Below are 20,206 nucleotides of genomic sequence, written 5' to 3' on the forward strand. Positions count from 1 at the left end.
GATTGTATCTATGTATGTTTGTGTGCTTATGGGTGGCATGTTGTTGAGATAAACATTTAAGATGATTAAAGGGGACCTTCACATGTATAATTAGAGCAAACAGATGAATGGGTCCATGAATGAAAAGGCARCGAAACTACGCCATGGCAAGTGCACCGATAATTAAACAGCTATCCCACACTCAAAGGGGCCCAAAGTCATGAGTCAAAAGCAAAAAAAAAATATGTGTTCACCGAGACACATATGTTGGCCGCATGTGAATTGGGTGCTTTATGGGAATTATGGGCCGACTATGCGCCAACGACGTTGCYGACGACTTATGGGAATGTGACAAATGAGGGATTTTAAAATGCATATGTGCGTAAGTGTGTATTTGCAAGTGGAAAGTACAAATGTGCAGACATAAACATATTTACACATAATAAAAATTACTCAGAAGAATTGTTTATAAATTAGAAGAAATGAGGTTAGTGGCACAAATGAATTAACAACAGCAAAGAGCATATTTCTTAAAAGGTGGCAACTTTTARAAGGAGCGAACCGAACAATTTTAGTAATTAATTTCGAGAAAATCAAAAAAAATTTTAATGGATCCAAGTGAAATTTTGAAAATTTTTTGATATCAATTTAAAATTAGAAAAAAAACAACTCTCTCACACAAATCCTTCACGAATAAAAATATATATTTTCAAATAAGGGTTGCCCTTTAGGTTTTCCAACACAATGTTTTTATCAACAAGCAAGGGTACAACAAAAGTGCTTACAAAAATGCACTTGCCTCTAGCTCCATTCATTTATTAATTAGTTGTCTGTGAGCTAATGAGTTGTTGTTGTAATAAATTGATTTCCTATTGCAATGCAATTTATTGATTGCGTGAGTGTAAGCAAAGCAATCGCCTTTTAATCGATATTTCGACAAAGCTCATTAACTTTCAACGTAAATATTGCAACCCTCTTAAGCTAATTGCAACATTCGGGCAAGTGGTAAGTAAAAAAAGGAAACAGTAAAATATGTTTGCGGGCGGAAACTAGATAATTTCCTATTATTGTTGTTATATTATTAWTGTTATTCGTTATTGCATTGGAATAAGCAGTTGTCACGCCTGGTTTACGATAGAAATTCAAGCAAATATATTTATTGCAATGAACAATTTATTGACAAACATGGCATACTTTTTGGACAGGTGGTGGTTTCGGCAAGAATGCGAGGGTGTGCATGAATGAAAGTAGAGAGTGCAAATAATAGTTTTATTTTGACGAAAAATCATAAAACTAATAAAGTGAATTATTTATAAAAATTTTGAAGTTTTTTTATAAGTAATTAATTGAAAGATTTACTGCAAATTCTTAGTACCCACAACAAGCAAATAAGCAATAGTGAAGTTATAATACCTTTCACAGGTGTAGGTAGGAGTCAGTTTGTACGGCAGCTACATATATGCTATAGTTACCAGGTCTAAACAATATGTTCGGAAATACTTTCGTTGCTCTCAGAAATAACTCATATYAAATTTCATGACGATATCTTTTCAAAAAAAAAAAAACTTTTTCATACAAGAACTTGAGTTCGATCAATCAGTTTGTATGGCAGCTATATGCTATAGTGATCCGGTCTGAATAATTTCTCCGCAGATTGCACCATTATCTCAAACAATAATCTATGCCAAATTTCATGAAGATATCTTTTGAAATAAAAAATTTTTACGTATAAGGACTTCATTATGATCGATAAGTTTGTATGAAGGCCATATATGTGTACATATATCTAGTGATCCGATTCCAAAAAATTCACAGCGATATCTCAAAAACTCGTGGTATTTATAYAGACGGACATGGTTACATCTACTTTGATCATTTATGTACATACATATATATGTTGTTAAGAGTCTCCGAAGTTCTTTCGGGGTGTTACAAACTTCGTGGAAAACTTAATCTAACCTGTTCAGAGTATAAACGCCAGACATATACGCGATTTATAGCAAAAACAAGGCCCTATTGACTACCTCCTTCTTTTCTATAAAACTCTAATTACTGGGATTGCTTCCATAAAGCTCACTTGAGAACACTATCATTTCATAAACGAATAATATCATCACATAACCCCTTAAAAAAAACAAACAACATCTCCAAAAATACCTCATTTAAATGAGTTTAAGACGAATAATAAAATAAATCAAATAAACTTCAAATATTGCTTATATTTACATAAACAAAACCATCCCGCCATTAACGACTTTGTCAGTGCTCTCGCCAATAAATACATTAACGCATCGCTAACCCATTAATTAAACCAAACAAAGCTACACGAAGGCACCAAAAAAACTAGGAAGGACAGAAATGAGTTAAAAGGAGGCTTCATCGAAGTCTTTTTCATTTAAATTACGAGCGTACATACATACAACACGGAGACACACAAGCTAGGAGCAGCGACCGAAGGCGCAATTTGCATAAATTTTATATAATTCACAAGGAAATGGGATAGCAGCCAAAGGTATGATGATCGAAAAATGCAAATACGAGAAAACTGAAATAAGCAAGGAAAAGTGAAAAGCTGGCTCAGTTTTAGCTGATATATGTATAAAAAATTACAGACTGTGCACATAACCCCCATAGGGCGTTCTCTTCTCGGCAGATATATGCATATAGCATATATGTACATACTTGAAACATACTTCTTAAACAAGCAGAGCTGGCGACTATAACTGGGAAGAGATTGATCTCACTACACGCATTACCTATGGCAAGACGGGTAAGAAGCCTTTCAGCAAACAGCTACACACCCTTATTTGATCAAAGTGCAAATAGCAGTATATAGAAGTAGTTTGATGTGAACATATATATGTATGTATGTATGTGTGCTGTAAGAGCGCTGTTGCAACGCATACATTTTTGAAGGGTGGTTAATGCAACCGAATGATCTTTCGCATGAGAATTCCTATATTTGTTTACAATTATACATACACAAAGCACAAGGGTTGGCTTTTGATTTCATTGCTTAAACTTATCTGTTTAATCAAGGTAGCAGTCAAAAAAACAAAATTTGTAAGAAACTGATTTTTTTCCGTGTGTTTGCACAGCCTCTTTAAAGAGTACAAGGCCGGTAAAAAAGTCAAATAACATTTCATATGTACATATGTGTATATACATATATATATATACTTTTTTTTATATTTAGTATACTCAGGGAAGTATATAGTAAGGCTATGCATTTCAGATTAGAGACCATAGCAGTCAGGCTGCCTTCCTTTTAGAAGCCACACCCTTTTGGAAACAGTTTCGTTGCACTCCTTGCATTCTTTGTAGTTCGAAGCTCTTGCACTTCTTTCTTATTGGTTAATGTTCTTGACCGGCTCATGCACATGAATACTTACCATACAACACATCTCTCGAGTATGTATACAAAGAAAGAGTTGTTTTTGTTTCYCATATATAATAGAAATGTTGAATGATGCGACACATACCTGAAATGAATAGAAAGATGTTGATAAGTTATTGAATATTTTTGAAAAATAATTTAGAAATTTGTTTAATATGACGAGCTTATTTTCTAGAAATATAAAACTATATATTGGGTAATCGAAAAAGTCTTTTCGTATTTCTAATCAAACTTCAACTTATGTTTTAATACTTATAATGAAATTTTTTTTTGGTTAAATGAAGCCCAAAATATCACCTTTCCAACCCTGTATGGTATAATATAATGTGATTGGTAGTACTAGAGATATATGACTGTAACGAAATCTATTGACAAAATACGAAAAAACTTTTTCGACTACCCAATATAACTGTAATTGTAGTAAAAATATATTTGTAGTAAGCGCGCTTCATCGATCTAAGTGGATCTGGTGATCTACTTTTAGGAGTTTATGGATAAAACAAAGGACAAATATCTGTCCATGTGAGATTCATCGCCTCATATAGACCAGTAGACAAATTTTGAAGCTTTGAGATTTGAAAGCAAGTTATTTTTTGATATATTATTTACATGTATACAAACTTTCAATTTTAATTAAAAAATATTTYCATATTATATTCCATTAACAATATAGTTAACCCGCGCACATAAGTTTCATGGAAGTCAGCAGAAAATTAAACATTTCCAATATGGTTGCGCAAGTRTGTATGTGCCTAAATTTTTACACTTGTTAACTCGCTTGGCATATTTACTTAACAAAATAGCGATAAAAGCAGGTCTTTTTGTTATTTATCTATACATTTACACTTGCATATAAATAAATTAAACATAAAAAAAATTAATTTGCGCAAYACTGACTGAGTGGAAAAAGGTATTACAATATAATAAAAATACAAAAAACATMATTTCGGTTACACCGATGCTAAAATACCCTTCACAAATACAAAAGTTCCCCTACAAGACTTGATTTTGAACAGTCCGCTTGTATTGTAAGTATGTACTATAGYGRTTCGATCTAAACGATATGTATGTATGTTCAGTGTTGGTAGCGTTGCCTTGGAAAATAACTCATGGCAAATTTTTTGAAGATATCTCATCAAATAAAAAAGTTTTCCATACTGCATATGTGTGTACATACAGGCGGGCGTGTCCAAATCGGCTCAGGTCTTAATATAGCCCGTTCAGGGTATAAAAATAATAAAATTACCTAAAGCAAAAACAAAAATATGTAGTTATCTAAAACAAAATAAACACAGGTGATTGTGAAAACGGGCCAATATGACAGCTTATGCCAATTGATATGCTCCGGTACATATGTATGTACTTATCATATATGCTGTCGAGTGCAATGCGTAGATTTTACGGTGGAACTAAATTGCTATGAAGCGCTGTATCGAGTCTGACGCCGCTTATCAATAAAATTCCACAAAAAGAACGTGTAAACATTTTGTAAACAAAAAATACTTTTACAATGTAGACGCAAATAAATACTTAAGCGAATAAATACCAGCACGTATACATACATTTAATTATACTTAAGCTGAAGTCTTGTTGTAAACTTTTTCTTGACTAGTAGTTTTACTTGCAGAGGTATTTTCAAGAACGAAATATATAATAAGGTMAATTTTTTTCTCTAAAAACGCGTATGCGGGAAACACTCTACAGGTCTTAGACCGATTTCGAGCCGGCGTGTTTTAAGATGAAGTTTATCTTTTAGGAATTATAAAAACTTCNTCTTGTTAAAGTTGTTTGATCTGACCGATTTCGACCAACGAAAAAAACGATTTTTTATTGTCTTATTCTATTCTATAACATCTCTAGAATATTGTYCTAAATGTTAAAGTTGTTCCGAGTAATTGTTTCAGAGATAAAGCCTTGATAACTTGTGTGCTCGGGGCTAGCGAAGATAAGAGCGCCGCCTTTAAACGCGTTTTTTTTCGAAACTGTGCTTTTGAAGTCGATTGACAAGATATCTCGAGAACTACTCAGCCGATCTTTAAGAAATATCATTACTGCTTTTAGAGGCTGTGTACTGTACTTTTATCAAAATTTCTTAAGAGTTTTATATGTTTTAAAGACCAAGAATACATGTCCTCTTAGACAAAGCGTTTAATTTTAAACTTGACGAAGGTGCCTTCAGGTACGCATTTCTAAGGCCATTCGCCGCTAGATGCGGAAGAATATTTGCCATTGATTGCAAAAATAAACGAAATACGGAAAATGAATCAGCGGAAGTGCTCACACATCTGATGAGTAAATTTGCACAGTACATACTATAATTATTTATATTCATAAACAAACATACGTGGCAGCGAACCTAGTCGTCTCCTTGTCACGTCTGTGAGATATGAGCAGCACGAGTGCATGAAAATCTGGTGTGCGATGACCTTCACGCAGCTGCCGCCASCCGTCATCAGGCGCCGAAAGCGCTGAGATGAACACAAGCTAGGAAGGGTTCGTCGTCACGGTTATTGGACTCAAAAAGACTTTTGCTCTTTCCACACACGCACACACATCTAGTTTTGACATGTTGACGTGCAAATTTGTTTGTTTGCGGTTTTTCTACCATGACATAAACATCTAACTCTACTTGTTGTTGTGCAGCTGTCTCTTATACACATCTAGATGTGTATAAGAGACAGCACGCACACACATCTAGTTTTGACATGTTGACGTGCAAATTTGTTTGTTTGCGGTTTTTCTACCATGACATAAACATCTAACTCTACTTGTTGTTGTGCAGGGGTGTATGAAATTGGTGCGAAAAATGCAAATGGCAACCTTGAACCTCAGCGGCACGCACGCGGCATTTTCCCAAGCACGCAAGTGAAATATTTCAAACATTTTTATGTGTGAATACAGCGAAGGAATGAAGGTAATTTCCACATTTATTAAATAAACGTAAGTGTGGGCGGCCATTGTGTGGCGGGCGCGAGCTGAGTATGTGCAAACCAAAACCACAAACAAATAGTTTTTGTTTGTGTTGCTTTTGCCGCATGAAATTTAAGTTTTTTTTTTTTTGGCAGTAAAGCTATGTTTTCAGTTGTATGTGGTTGTTGCCCTAGAAGGTTGTTGTCCGTTCCCAACTCAGTTTGGTGCTTGAAAATAGAACGCAAAAGAGAAGCGCATTTCGCATTTTCACCTAGTTTTTTTATATTTTTTTTTCTATATTTCTATTACTTTTTTTGTACATTTTGCCAGAAAAAGTCACTTGCTGTCACTTTGCATTAACATTTTATTTTGGCACACCTTCAATGGGCAATCTACATTAGCCTAATATATGTACATATATTCATTTCTCTCTGAATTCGCTGAAATGGCCAAAATGAAAGATAGAATTGAAGGAGAGAATAAATTTGATAAGTTGACAAATTCACTGGCGATTTAATTGGCATTTAAATTGAGTTCTGTCAAGGTGTAATGAGAGTCTACATTTCCAAATGCCTCCATTAGCGCGCTGATCGTATTTTTCTTCACTGTCTCTTTTTCTAAACTGAATTAAGGCTTTTAGGTATGCAGAGTAGTGGCATTTGAGCTATTCTAATTGCTGTGACTGATGCTCAYTAAGCGATAATTGAGTCGGTTGTAGTGCAATTAGACTGCTAATTGTAGAAGAAGGTTTATTCATTAATTGCTTGATGCGCAGCAGAAATGGTGAGCTAATTCTAAGCAAACTTTTGAATGGRAACTATACATACGTAAGTCCTTTAGAAAGTCTCTTTGTACAATATACGAAAATCGAACTAAGAAAAATTTGTATATTTTCAATGCGGCACGAAAAATTTCACAGTGTCCAACAATATCGTTAGCTTCTCAAACTCCAAGCAAAGCGAGAAGAATTCCGCTCGAAAAGAAGACATACGACTGCAACGGTATTCAATGACAAAATACGAAAAAACTTCTTCGACTACTCAATATTTTCATTTAAAAAAAAATATTTACGAAAGAAGAAAGTTCATAAAGTTCCTTATTCTTTACCKTTACTTCATATGCCATTGATCGAGTTGAATCGTATACCTACACAAATACATGCGTTCATCAATAAATATGTGACGTGGCAAAATGCCCAGTCAATCAAATATTGACGACGCAATGCCGAGGTTTGAAAAGGTATACCCCGAACCATACTTTACAYACACAAACACATAAATATGTATATACATATATGAAAGTAAAATACAGTTGAGCATACAAAAGCATTTAAGAAGTCACAGGCGCTGGTAGACTCTATTAATTTTGACATATTTATGAAGTGTGCAACAATAGTGACGTGCGATTTCCTTCACTCTACGTACCACACCCTACGCAAGCGGCTGTTTTTCTTTTCATTTTCCTCATTAGATGTGTATGTATGTATGTGAGTGTGATTGCCAGTGAAAGGCGCATTGGAATCAGAGTTTACTTTGCTGGTGTCTTTGACTGCTGCACCTTTTCTTTAATGCTCGCTTTGACATCTATGGCACACACAGGCTTGAAATGTAAGTGTGTGTTTGTATGTGTGCATTAATTTTTTTTGTCATTTGAGATAGTTTTCCCTCAATGTAAGCTGCGAAAATTGCAATGTTTTTGGTTTTTCTTCTACTTTTAATTCGATAAAATTTTATGACATTTAAAATTTTTATACGTTTATGAAATATATATATAGTATATAGTATATACTTTTATATTTTTGATTTTTTTTAAATACATACATACATATAAGTTGGTAAGTGAGGGTAAGCATGGGAGATATGAATTTTTTCATGATATACATAACAATTAAAAAGACTAAGGAAAGAAAGGAAGTAACAGCATATACATAGGTATACTGACATTTTTTTACGCGGAAAAGAGTTGGTCTGTGTATATGTATAAGGGCGAACTAGGCTCTCAGTTTTTGAGATATTGCTCTGAAAACTTGTAAATCTCGTTTTCTCCTCAAGGAGCTGCTCATTTCTTGGAATCACTGCAATTGAAGCAATACTGTATACAGCTGCTATACATACAACCGATCGATTGAAATCAAATTCTTGTATAAACAACTTTTTTTTAATTGACAAGCTGACTATACGAAACTTGGTACAGTTTAATATCATAGGAATTGCTACATTTTTCAAAGAAATTGTTCTGATTGAACAACTTCCAAAAAATTTTAATTGAAAATTGATTTATTCACCATAGTGTCATATAAAAATCCGCTAAATTCTGCTCAAATAAATCGCTAAACCAAAAAAAAAATCGATAGCCTTGCTATACAACCAACGTCTGCGACCTTTCAATGCAAATTATAAATGTGGCGCACTTCCTGTACACGTTTACAAGCGTTTTTTATATCATATAAATATAGCAACTACGCCGAGCTCTGAGTTGAACGGCGATTTAGATATGCATTTATTATTTCATTACTCGCACAACTGTGAACGTTAATTAGGGCCCTTTGCACAAAGGCGCATTTCCGTTATCACAATCAACATGCGCAACCTGCAACATACAACAACAAAAATCGCTTTAACATTGTATGCACAAACATACATAGATACATAATTTACATAAACATATAGACGAAATGCATATGTTGCCTGCAACGCCAGCAGCAACATAACAAGAAAACATAAACAAAACGCGAAACAATAATAAATGCAGAAAAAAAATCCCACAGGTGTCTCGCTTTTGGAGCTGCAACATGCTGCTGCAACAATGAACAGCAAAAGTGCAGACGAAAAAAACAAAAAATATTAAGCAAAATGAAAAGTGAGCACAAATAAACATTAAGCATGGGTGGAAAAAAATCTGTCAACTGTAAAAAGCAACAACAACGTATAACAATCACGAGTTGGTTTGAGCCGCYGCTGACCTYATGCGGTTGCCGCCTTTGCGCTTGGTCGGCGCTGCTGGTTAATTCAGCTGCTGGATTGGTTAGTTGGCTGTTTTAGAGGCTGACAGCCSAACAATATTTTTTTCTGTTTTCTTTATTTTGTTTTGTTTGTTTTGGCCGTTTTAACGCTGTGATTAATTTTCGACATTTGGATTTTTTGCCATTGTGATAAGTCATTGACTCTTTGAAACACAAACAGAGCCTCTTATTTTTAGGAGAGTAAACGTACGTACAGAAAKTGTGCTTTAAAAGATGTCTGGATGCTGTTTTATTTAGTTTTTTACATATAGGATTAAATATTGACATATCTTCGCTTAAAATGCAAAATAACGTAACCTCACTTCTCATAAGTTTACAATCGAAGCCAACGAATAAAAAACACCACTCAAAATTAAAYAAAATTTGWGTTTTGGTTATAAAATGGTTATATATTGGTTTTCATACACTGAAACTGTATATGAGTTTCAGTAATAAAACGATTATACATTGGTTATCATAYACTCATATTGCAACAATATWTGAAATTGSAACAATTTGCTTAARAAGAGTTTAAAARTTATGTTTTTGGAAAATATTAWTAAAAAAGCATTAAAAAKGGTTAAATTTATAAGTAGCTTYAACAATATCAATTTATTTCCATATTCGCAATCAAAGGTAATAAATCGTACGCATTCGCATCAAAGTGAGACACCAAAGCGAATGTAAGTAAAATGTAAAAGTGGAAAAAAAAATTGAAATTTGTGCTAACTTGGCCACTACCGGCAGCCGCATCTTCAATGTTCGCCAACTAAAGTGTGAGCGAAGAAAATAGCACCAGCTGTGCACGCAGCTGTAAAGGTGAAATGTGTACTCAGGCACTTAAATATGCAAGCCCACACAGTACTACGTACAAACTGCCAGCGTTTGCAGATGCTTCTTGGCCACATTTCTTATGCAATCTTTGTTTTCGACCACTTTAGTTAGTTGCGCCTTTGGAGGCAGCCACTTTATCTTGCATTTGGCAGGCGGCAAATATACATACGACGCACATTTCTAGCAGTTTGGCATTTGAATTAAATATTAACCATTTCCTGTAGGGAATTCTCCGCATTTTGCACTGTCAGCAACAGCCTCGAGAAGCAGGAAGCAGCATTGCAATGAAGCAGTGGTGTGCCGAGGGAAATAGATAGTGGAAAAGGCGCAATGCTGCAATGCAGCGGCTAGAAATGCGGGTGCACGGGTTTGGTTGTAGGGCGTATCACTCAAGGAGTAGCTGAAATTTATTCTCTTTAACTTAAGTGGCTAGCTTCGTACCTGCCCCTATACTAACAAACATACAAGCTTAGTATAAACCGGTATTGCCTTACGACCCAACCGCGTTCCTTCAARCAGTAGGAAAAGAAATGGCAACCTTTGATTTTCGATTCGAATTTAAGAGGTTGCAGTCTTCTGAAATAAATCGTAGGCAAAACATACAAACTAAGAATAAGAATATGCTTAAGCAAAGCTGGAACAAATGTTGAAGCTCTCGAAGTACTGCGACGCCAAACAAAATAAATTTGATGCATTCTTATTTCAATTATTCGAAAAAAAAAATTGTAAAATATTGTATTTTCTTCATACAATGCCAATTGCTGTTTCTAGCTACTTGGCGCTTTCTTTCCGCTCTATATTATTCTTGCAACCTTTCTTGTAGCAGCAGCAGCACGTTTGCCCGATAAATTACAAACAATAAAGTTATGACGACCATTTTTCTCCGGACCACTGAGTGCACAATATCAAAGACGTATTTATTTTTGCGTCTACTGCAATGTGTATATGTATGTGTGGTACATATTTCACGCGTTAGCGAGSCATTGAAATGTGAAGGCGCACAAAGAATGAAAACCTAGGATTATTGTTGTTGGGCAGCCGGTGAAAAAGAGCCAGCACACAATGCGGGAAGAATGGACTATGCAATAGGCTATTACTTTCTTATTTATGGGTGTACCACGAGCATGGGGCAATGTCACATAAACAACCAGCAGTCGGCGTATAGCGGTCAGCCGCCATGTGGCATGCTTTGGATTTACCTGTCTACAGTTGCAGCAAGAATATTGAGTTTTTGGCCATACAGCATTTGCAGCAATATATTATCTTACTTACATGCCTTATGGATAATCATATGTAGGAAGAAGGCTGTTCACGCTTGTTGCTTGAAATTTCGGTAAGTGGCTTAGAAGGTAAGCGTTTCGGGCAAAACGAGATTAAAACCTAAATATCATATTTTCGGTAATGAAGTAAAATGATTAAAGCAGTGAACGCTAATTGCAGTTTTATCTGCTTACATGAGCGAGTTTTTTTAGAAGGTGATTTATAAAAAAATGATTTATTGAATTTTGACTACCGTTCGATTTGTTTGTATGTATATAAGTAGTCGTATCCAATCGAAATTTATAAGCACAATGTTAATAAAKCACATAAACACACTCACATAGTTATAAATGTAGCGCCAGCAGGGCATCCGGCGCAGGTTATGCGTGTAAATCCACGCGCATGCGCAGTCAATGAACTACGCGCAAGCTAAGCGAAACTGCGCAGAATAATTTAACTGCGTATTTGCCAAACAAACTTTTCATGATATAATAGCGAGCCGCTTAAATACTGAAACTTCTGAAGCAACACTTGAGAAATCAGCGGAACAATAAATTTTATAAGAGCTTTAGGCAGCGTTATGCCAATTTAAAAGCAGTAAGCTGATATAAAAATAGCTGTCWAATAYATATGTATATACCATACATGTGTAGGTATSTATAAACAAATGAAAAGATCTAAGACTGTAAACACATACCATATATACATACGTATTTATGTAGATAAAATGTGATAAGTTTGCTAAAAAATGTAAAAAAAACATACTTGAGTAAAAAAAAATTCTTTACAGTATAAAAGAAGTATGAAACCATAAAAATTAAACTCGGCTGCTCGAAAGTCACAACACCTTTCACAGGTGCTTTTATGCTATAAGATAAAATGGTAAAATGAGATATTTATATTGAATTGGATCAGTAAGTTTGTATGACAACTATGTGCTATAGTGGACAAATATCGGTAATTTCGAGAAATTACGAGAAGAAACATCGACTATTACTAGATTTCAGATCGATACCTCAAAAACTACTCTTTATACAAACATACATACTTATGTATATATTTCTTGTGTGCGTGTGTATGTCAATGAACTTCTCCTAAACGGCTGGACCGATTTTGATGGATATTTTTATGAGTKTTTGAGGGATTTCGAGGTTGTTTAGATTCACAATTTGATCCACTGGAAAATGTTTTTTAATTAATTTTTCATTTGTAAGTAGTTGTTAATTTTTGAATGATTTACATTGGATCCGGTAGACTGCGCTACCGTCTCAGTATCAAATATTCAATACTATTAACGACGTGTGTACAGAAGAACGCGTGTCGGGTCTACTAGTGTATACATATACACATATACTTTATAGGGTCACCGACGTTTCGTGGGTGTTTCAAGCTTCGCGAAAAACTTAACTTACCTTGTTCAGGTTATAAAAAACAAAGTGAATTACAGAAACTTAGGCAACTAAAATGAAATATGCATGACTTGTAAATTACGATATGATCAAACAATTGGGCTTAAAAAACAGAGCAGGTAGGATCATTTAATTTAATCTTAATTTCAATAAAGATTCGAAGGTGTATTTTCAACAGGCTGATAATTAAGAAGTATTTCAGAGCTGATTTTTTGTGTATATATACAGAAAAATATTAAACTTGTGTACTTTTTATCAGATATTCTAAAATCGTGTTAAGTCATTATTCCTTATCGAGAACGCTCAAGTGTCTCATTAAAAATAAATTGCTAAAAATAAAAAACAAATTCTCAAAATAAAATTCCAAATATTTAAACAATTGCTGATAACCAAAACAACCTAATATATAAACACCGAAAACGTGAATCTGGCATTGGGTGAGAATACAACAAGTAATGATATACAAGAAACGGGTATTATATGTAATATATTACAGCGCACATATTTACGTACATACATACAAATACACTACTGCTCAAAGCAATTGCGCTGGTTATTTATTATTATTAACAGCAAAACAAAAATTTTAGGCGAATTAAAATAATTTCAGAATTATTTCGACAAACCAATGAAGCGGGRGCAAGAACAAWGCAGGTGTAGAAAGTGCAAAAATCWCATYGCARACAATAACAATAATAACATCCGGCAAAACAAGCGCTCGTGTCGAGATGAGGCGAACAGTATAGATGGTTAAGCATATACGAGTATACATACCAAACGGCACTACAGAGTAAGGTATGCACTTATGCACACAGAAGCAAACATCCGTAGCAAGCACTGGCTACAAATTTTTCTCATTTATTTAAATTATTGAATTAGTTAGTTTGTAAACGAGCGTAAGTAAGTGAACGAGTGATGTGCTAAATGGTCGTTTGCATTAATTAAATGTAKTCAGCGATGAAATTCCTCAGCGCGCGCGATTGGCTGGCTAACGTTTCCCAACCGAAAACTAGACATGCAACGCTGCTTTGATAGACAAAACAACGGTCAAAGAAAAAGAAGACAATAAATAAACTAAACTAAAAACTCAAGAAAAAGCCTCAAACCCAATGGTATCGGCATCAATGTGAAGGTTCTGGCACAGTGTGCTGCCCATTAATGCTTAAATCTATCAGCTATAGCGCGAAGATTCAACAGATTTATATTATGGCCRAATGCTCGAAAGAATTCAAATGTGCTAGCGGGAAACATTTGAGTATGCTGAACGGCACGTAGGCCGATATGTGCTGTAATGTTTAGAAAATTTAAATTAGTTCGTTTATCTAACATTGAACGAGGCCATCACCGAAGAAGTCAAAAGCGTTAAAACACATCGTTAATCTGAGCACAACAAAGCATATCGATGTTGTGTAATCGAACGTGGTAATAAAATGCTGAAGATTTAGAGAACTAGTTCCATAATAAACAAATACATGTAAACGTATGACTTCAAAATGCCGGCTTTGTGAGCTATTAATCGTAGAAGGTGTAAACTGGTAAGGAAGCTGCCCGCGCTAACTCAAAGTGATCTACAGAAAGATCTACCAAAGCATGTAACTCGTTGTATTCCAAATTTCATTGCAATAAGATRTGGATTTACATATGTGCTGATGTTTCTCACAACATTTTCGACTCAACCAATATTGGTCAAGAGCTGGCCTAAACCTCCAACATATGTTCCATTTTATTTGGTTTGGCAAGGTCGTTCCTACATTACTTTYAACAAACTTACACCTAAATTTACCAGCTTATATATTTATGATGTCAAGCGCATACKTTGAACTGGCCATTTGTGCTATTTTTTTGTTTTAGCAAATGCCCCAAAACTTTAAACGCTCGCTACTAAGTGCTAACTGAAAATTKATGACCTATTTATATGCAAATGAGCGTGAAAAGTCACACTCTACACTTAGAACATTTATTCCAACACACAATTCCCAAAATACATACATACATATAAGGACTTAGCACAGTGTGACTAGATAGATAATTTCTCACGTATAAACACACTCACGCTCTTAGTATTTTCCCGACTAAAAGTTGAAGTATTTCCTCTCACTTTCATGCCTCAATGTTTCTGAAACGTTTTGTCTTAAGCAAGTGTTTCATCAGGTGTTCCTCTAAATGTTCCAAACGCCGCTATATTTTCGCTCAGYAAATAATACTTATGGCGCATTTGTTATTTCAAATTATTGTCTAATTTATCTTTTTCCCAATTTCGTCTTCAACAATTCYTAACATTTTTTTTAGTTCTTGTGGTGTTGCTATCACACTTGTCGCGTTCAGTGAACCCTTGAGAGCAACATTCTCCTTTCACTAATTTATTCACTTGTCTAATGGTATCAAGAAGGCTATTTGTCTTTGTTGATATAGAAGGTAGTTTGGAAATGCTAAGTCTTCAACCAGCGGATTCACACATAGCTGAGTTGTTTGAGTAATTAGCTGAAGGACTATCTAAGAAACATCARCATATTTTACAGAAACGTTTATGTAAATTTTGCGCTCAAAATTGACCTTAGTTTATTTAAAAAATATTTTGAAACATTCTCACGATTAATTTGTAGAGCTAGAGGTATAAGATATATAATGATTTATTATTGATGTCGTAAGCCTTATGAGACGATAACTAAGCTTTTTTTTAGAATTAACTAGCGCAAAATAAGAAGTTTCTTTAAAAATCGGTTTACTTAGCAAAACATTTCTTGTATAAAAGTGTTATGTCCTCATATGAACTAAAAAAAATACATATAAGTATTGGACAAGTATTCGAAATTTTGAAGTTGTTTCGGCAAATAGTTTCGGAGATATGATCATGAGATTCAAACATTCTCTTAGTGGTCCCCAAGACTGTTATCGAAACACCGATTCGAAAGTGGAGAAAATTTGTACGAAATGACTGTACTAATGGGTTTGAAATTTTTCCTGACTTTCTAAAATATATGTATTTGTCCAGTAATGATCGTAGGATTAAATGTTTTGATAATAACTYCGATTTTTTTAGCATCACTGAAGTGTAAATTATCTCATAAAAAATTTTGGAAATTGTTATTTGGCCAAAAATCAAAATTTTGAGAGATCGAAAGAAGGATCTATTCATCTTTATTAACTAAAATTTTTTTTGTCTTTGAATTTGCGGTAATTTTAAGCAAAACAAACTCTCCTGTGCTGCTCACCAGAGGTCGTCCTGGAGGAGATCGTCTAAGAGATTAAGGGAATCGAAAAGTTTTTAAAACGAATAACCGATTATTAAAATACATTAAATTGTCTAAATGCACACCTTCCTTTGTGTATTAAATAAAATGCATCTTCAAAAACAAAACTCACGAAAAGCGTAATTTCTTCTAAATTGCTAGTCTGTAAGTATAGTCTACAATAGGTAAAAATGTCGTCCGTAATCCGCTCTCAACTCACACTCTTGAAAATTAAATATTTGCTAGTCAACTTCTGACCATAACTCACTGGCTTTGAGGTTTTAACACCTACCTGGTTATTAATAAAGTTGCTAAAACCTGCCACATCGACTAACTGACACAGCTGATTGCCAGGCATACAACATGTATGCTAGCCCTGCGTCAGTATGCACATATCAGAGGCGGACCCTTGAGGGAGATTTTGGGTGGCAAAATTCGCCGCAAAATCGGATAATGATAGTTCGGTAATAATAGTAAAAGATTGACGGAAAATTTATATCAGTGCAAGAAAGTGAAAAAGGAGACATGTTTTCTTTAYAATGTTCAACGAGTTGAAAGCGTTTCGGAATTGCTTGCCTGTAGTTTGCTGCTTCCACATTTTAACCTGTTTTTATGTATGAACCCTCAGCAAGAAATTCTGAATCCGCTACTGATACAYGCACATGTATGTACATATGTACAGAGTAGTGTGCGTGATTTTTTGTCGCTTGTAAGCGATGACGTCCCTGTCGCCGTTTGTGAAATGCATGCCAAATATTGACTGACTTCTGCATGCAAAACACTTTTACGCCTTGTCAACATGCAAGACAACAACAACCTGTAAGCCATCAGTCTACTAAATACATGGCATAAAAAATAAATGTATATGCATATATATCACATTTCATATGTATTTACGTGCTTACAGCGGGCAATCCCTCAACAGTCAACGCTGCCAACGGTTACCGGTTGTTTATGGTTGTTATTATTTGTAAGAAATTAAATTTATATATTTATGGTGAAATTTGCGCGACAGGATAAATTAAATGAAGCAACAACTACAGCTAACTTTTGCTATATAAAGTTTTTACTGTTTGCTACTTCAAGTTATTCGCAAGTGCATTTGAAGGAATACAATTACAGCACAGTTGTTAGTATGTAGGTAAGTACTTTTAAGTAGTATCAATAGAATAACTAAAGTTGTGGCTTGGCGTGCTAAAATATGGTTTGGTGTGTATGAGCTCCTAGAGTGGGTTAAGCGCGATTGTTCATGCTCGCGCATGCCAAATGAAAACTGTTCGGATTGCTGCCAAATTGCTGGAAGGTCGAAAGGCCAAGGATTTTCCAGTGCAGTTATTTACATAAACTCAATGTGTATGTATTAAAGTAAGTTTAAATAGTGTATAAAGTTRGTAGTAACAAAAGCTGGCGCTCAGCTGGCCTTGAGTGTAAACAAAGGGTGTGMYCTGTGCGCAGCAATGGGTGTGCTTTCGTTGACCTTGGCATAAACTGGCGCGGAGGCACACTACCTACACCTCTATATAACATTATTTTAATGAGAAATTCAAGTAACGAGTTGAAGTGGCGAAGTTATCAAATTACAACTGTAACTGCTGTGCCGGCGATAGAACTCGGCGCAGCAGCAGCAGCAGCGACGCAGTCAATTAAAATAATTATTTGCACTTCCTCATTTAGGCGTGCTTGCTGTTTTTGCCTTTTGCTCTTCATTTCGAGTTTTCGGTTGACTTTTGGCACTCCCCGAAACGAGTTTGCGCCTTAAAAGGCAAAATTTATACGCACATATGAATTTCGGTTTATTTGTATGCCACCCATGCTTGTATTGCTGCGCCTATTAATTAGCAATTGAGTGCGGCATCTTCGCCGCCAAGCGTGCGCTGACTCACACGTGGTCTGACGATGAGTTAGTGAACGCTGAATTTTGATACGCTTCTCTGTGCTTCACTTACAAATTGACTGTATCAAAAACATCCTACGCCTTCCTCCGCGGTTATCTTAAAAAACGCCCACTTGTTTAACGCTGGCTATTTCTTCTCATACGCTCATACACGAAGCTGTCGTTAGTTAGTTAAAGYTGTTGACAATGAGACAATTAATGAGTTGAACGGTTTAGCAATAATATTTCGTTTTCCCACATTTAAGCTATAAACGAGTTTATGTAGAGAGTGACTTGATAAGCAAGCTAAAACTTCAAAACTTGGTTAATTAAGCTCCCAAAGTAAAAGGTAAATTTAATTTATGATCTGTGGGAGCCTGTACTAAGGTTTTGGGTATTAATCTTACACAATTGAAAAAAGTGTGCAACAAAAAGTGATGTACTATATAAAAGCAGTTTTCGATTCGCCAAGCGTTGGCGAGTAGTCAATCGAACAAGCYATACGAGATGTTCAAACACATAGGCAGCATTTGTGATGCAACTCTGGGTTAGCATATTATCGGACGCATGAGCAATTGTACAACAAATCTCTATTGGTGGTGATATTATTTTTTGCGTATAGAAAAACTTTGTAGTAACCCTGCAATTATGTTTTCAATAAGTTATTATAAWTGATTTTAAGTCTTAARTTTTTAAAATAAAAGATTAAAARAAATGTTTTTGATTGCCATTTGAGCCATTCACAATAGTAAAACTTATCTAAAACATTCAAACAAAACTTGGTAGCTCCGAAGATATGGTTTATACCATTTGAATGAGATGTCCACATACTCTCTTGCACGAATTTAACTCGATAACTTTGTTGCTGCTTTTGCATGTAATAAATGAGGATTGAACGGCGACACTGCTTCAAAACCTGACGTAATATGAATCAGATATCGGACAGCTCAAAAAAGTACTAATAAAACTTACGCTCAATAGTTGTGCTATGAATTCTATGGATAAAAATATATCGAACATACCTGAAAGAAWGAAAAAAAATATTATTAGTTGTAATTCTCAACTGGTTTATAAAAATTTSAAAAATGTAGTTTTGAGAARGACTAGTTTAAGGATAAACTATGGGGCTGATTGATCTGAGCGGCTACACTTTAGAAGGCTGTCGCTATTTAAGATATCAATTTAAAATTATAGTATATTATTTCGAACGGCATGTTTTTAAATTGATAGAATATGCAAAAAAAAAAATCGATAATGGAATTAAAATTGTTATATGTTATTTTAAGTGTATAAATTATCGAAACATAGAAAAATCGCTTATTTTTTTATTTTCACAGAAGTATGAAAAATCGTTTATCGATTTAAATTTTTAAAATCGTTTATTATTTGAATTTGATAGAAATTATGTATTAATTTTACATTACCCTATATGGGAAATAATATTATGATTACAAATTTTTATTTCGTTTGCATGCAATAATGGTTTTCCAGCTGTTAATGTTCATACTGACTGTGCCCCTTAAGTTGGTCAGTGTTAACATTAACACCTGGCAAACCATTTTTRGGCGCAAAATAAATAAAAATTTTTAACCATAATAATATTTCTCATATAGGCATAATGTACACGTATGACCTCACATTGAGTTAACAGTTCTAAAATTTCTTTGGACTAAATAATGGGCGTAACAGTTAAATAACTCAAAACTAGTTTTAATAGATTTTTATTGTCTATAGACAGTATAGTATGGTCTTCAAATTATTCAATGGCCTTTTAAGTTTCTAATGAAAATATTTCTTATGAAAAAGTATACTTCTTTAATTGTCAAAGTATATCTTCAATAGTCAGAAATTATGAAAAATGTGACTTACTAAGGCCTTAATGTGTAATTAATATGCAGAGCCTACAGTCAACGTAGAAATTAATTATGGCCATAAAGCATAATAAACAAAGAACCCACAAAAATGCGCTCTTAAAAATAAATGCATGTGTTAGCATCAAAATTGTTTGGCACAAATAAATATTTGGAATCGAATATACATACATACGTATATTTCTATACATATATAATATAATAAATCCATATATACGTACATATAAGATTAAGCAGCACACCGATAAGCGATTGTGACGCAAATTGGCAACTTTTTGGAGTTGAAAAATTGTGGAACTTCAACTCCTCGCCTGCGCTCACCTGTGTTGTGTAAATATWGTATATGCACGTATACATATATGCTTGACAGTGAGTTTGAGTGGTAGCGGTTCCATGGAAATCAGTCATTCATAGAATCTGCCTACTACTATCTGCGCCTCAT

The 20,206-nt window shown here is 34.5% G+C and overlaps 1 protein-coding gene across 5 annotated transcripts in view; it reads right to left on the reverse strand.

Moving 5' to 3' along the window:
- Positions 1 to 20,206, reverse strand: part of LOC108968122 (centaurin-gamma-1A) — a 262,919-nt gene that overhangs the window by 31,231 nt on the left and 211,482 nt on the right. Inside the window, exon 1 of one of the 5 annotated variants that reach the window (XM_018931915.1) lies at positions 3,372 to 3,442. The exons of the other annotated variants lie outside the window; for them this stretch is intronic. The gene's annotated coding sequence lies outside the window, so the exon portion shown is untranslated. Of the gene's footprint in view, positions 1 to 3,371; positions 3,443 to 20,206 lie in introns of those variants that run through there. 5 annotated transcript variants of the gene reach the window in all.

The sequence above is a fragment of the Bactrocera latifrons genome, unplaced genomic scaffold (genome assembly GCF_001853355.1).
Source record: "Bactrocera latifrons isolate USDA-ARS-PBARC rearing strain unplaced genomic scaffold, ASM185335v1 scaffold_203, whole genome shotgun sequence".
Classification (NCBI taxonomy): Eukaryota; Metazoa; Arthropoda; class Insecta; order Diptera; family Tephritidae; genus Bactrocera; species Bactrocera latifrons.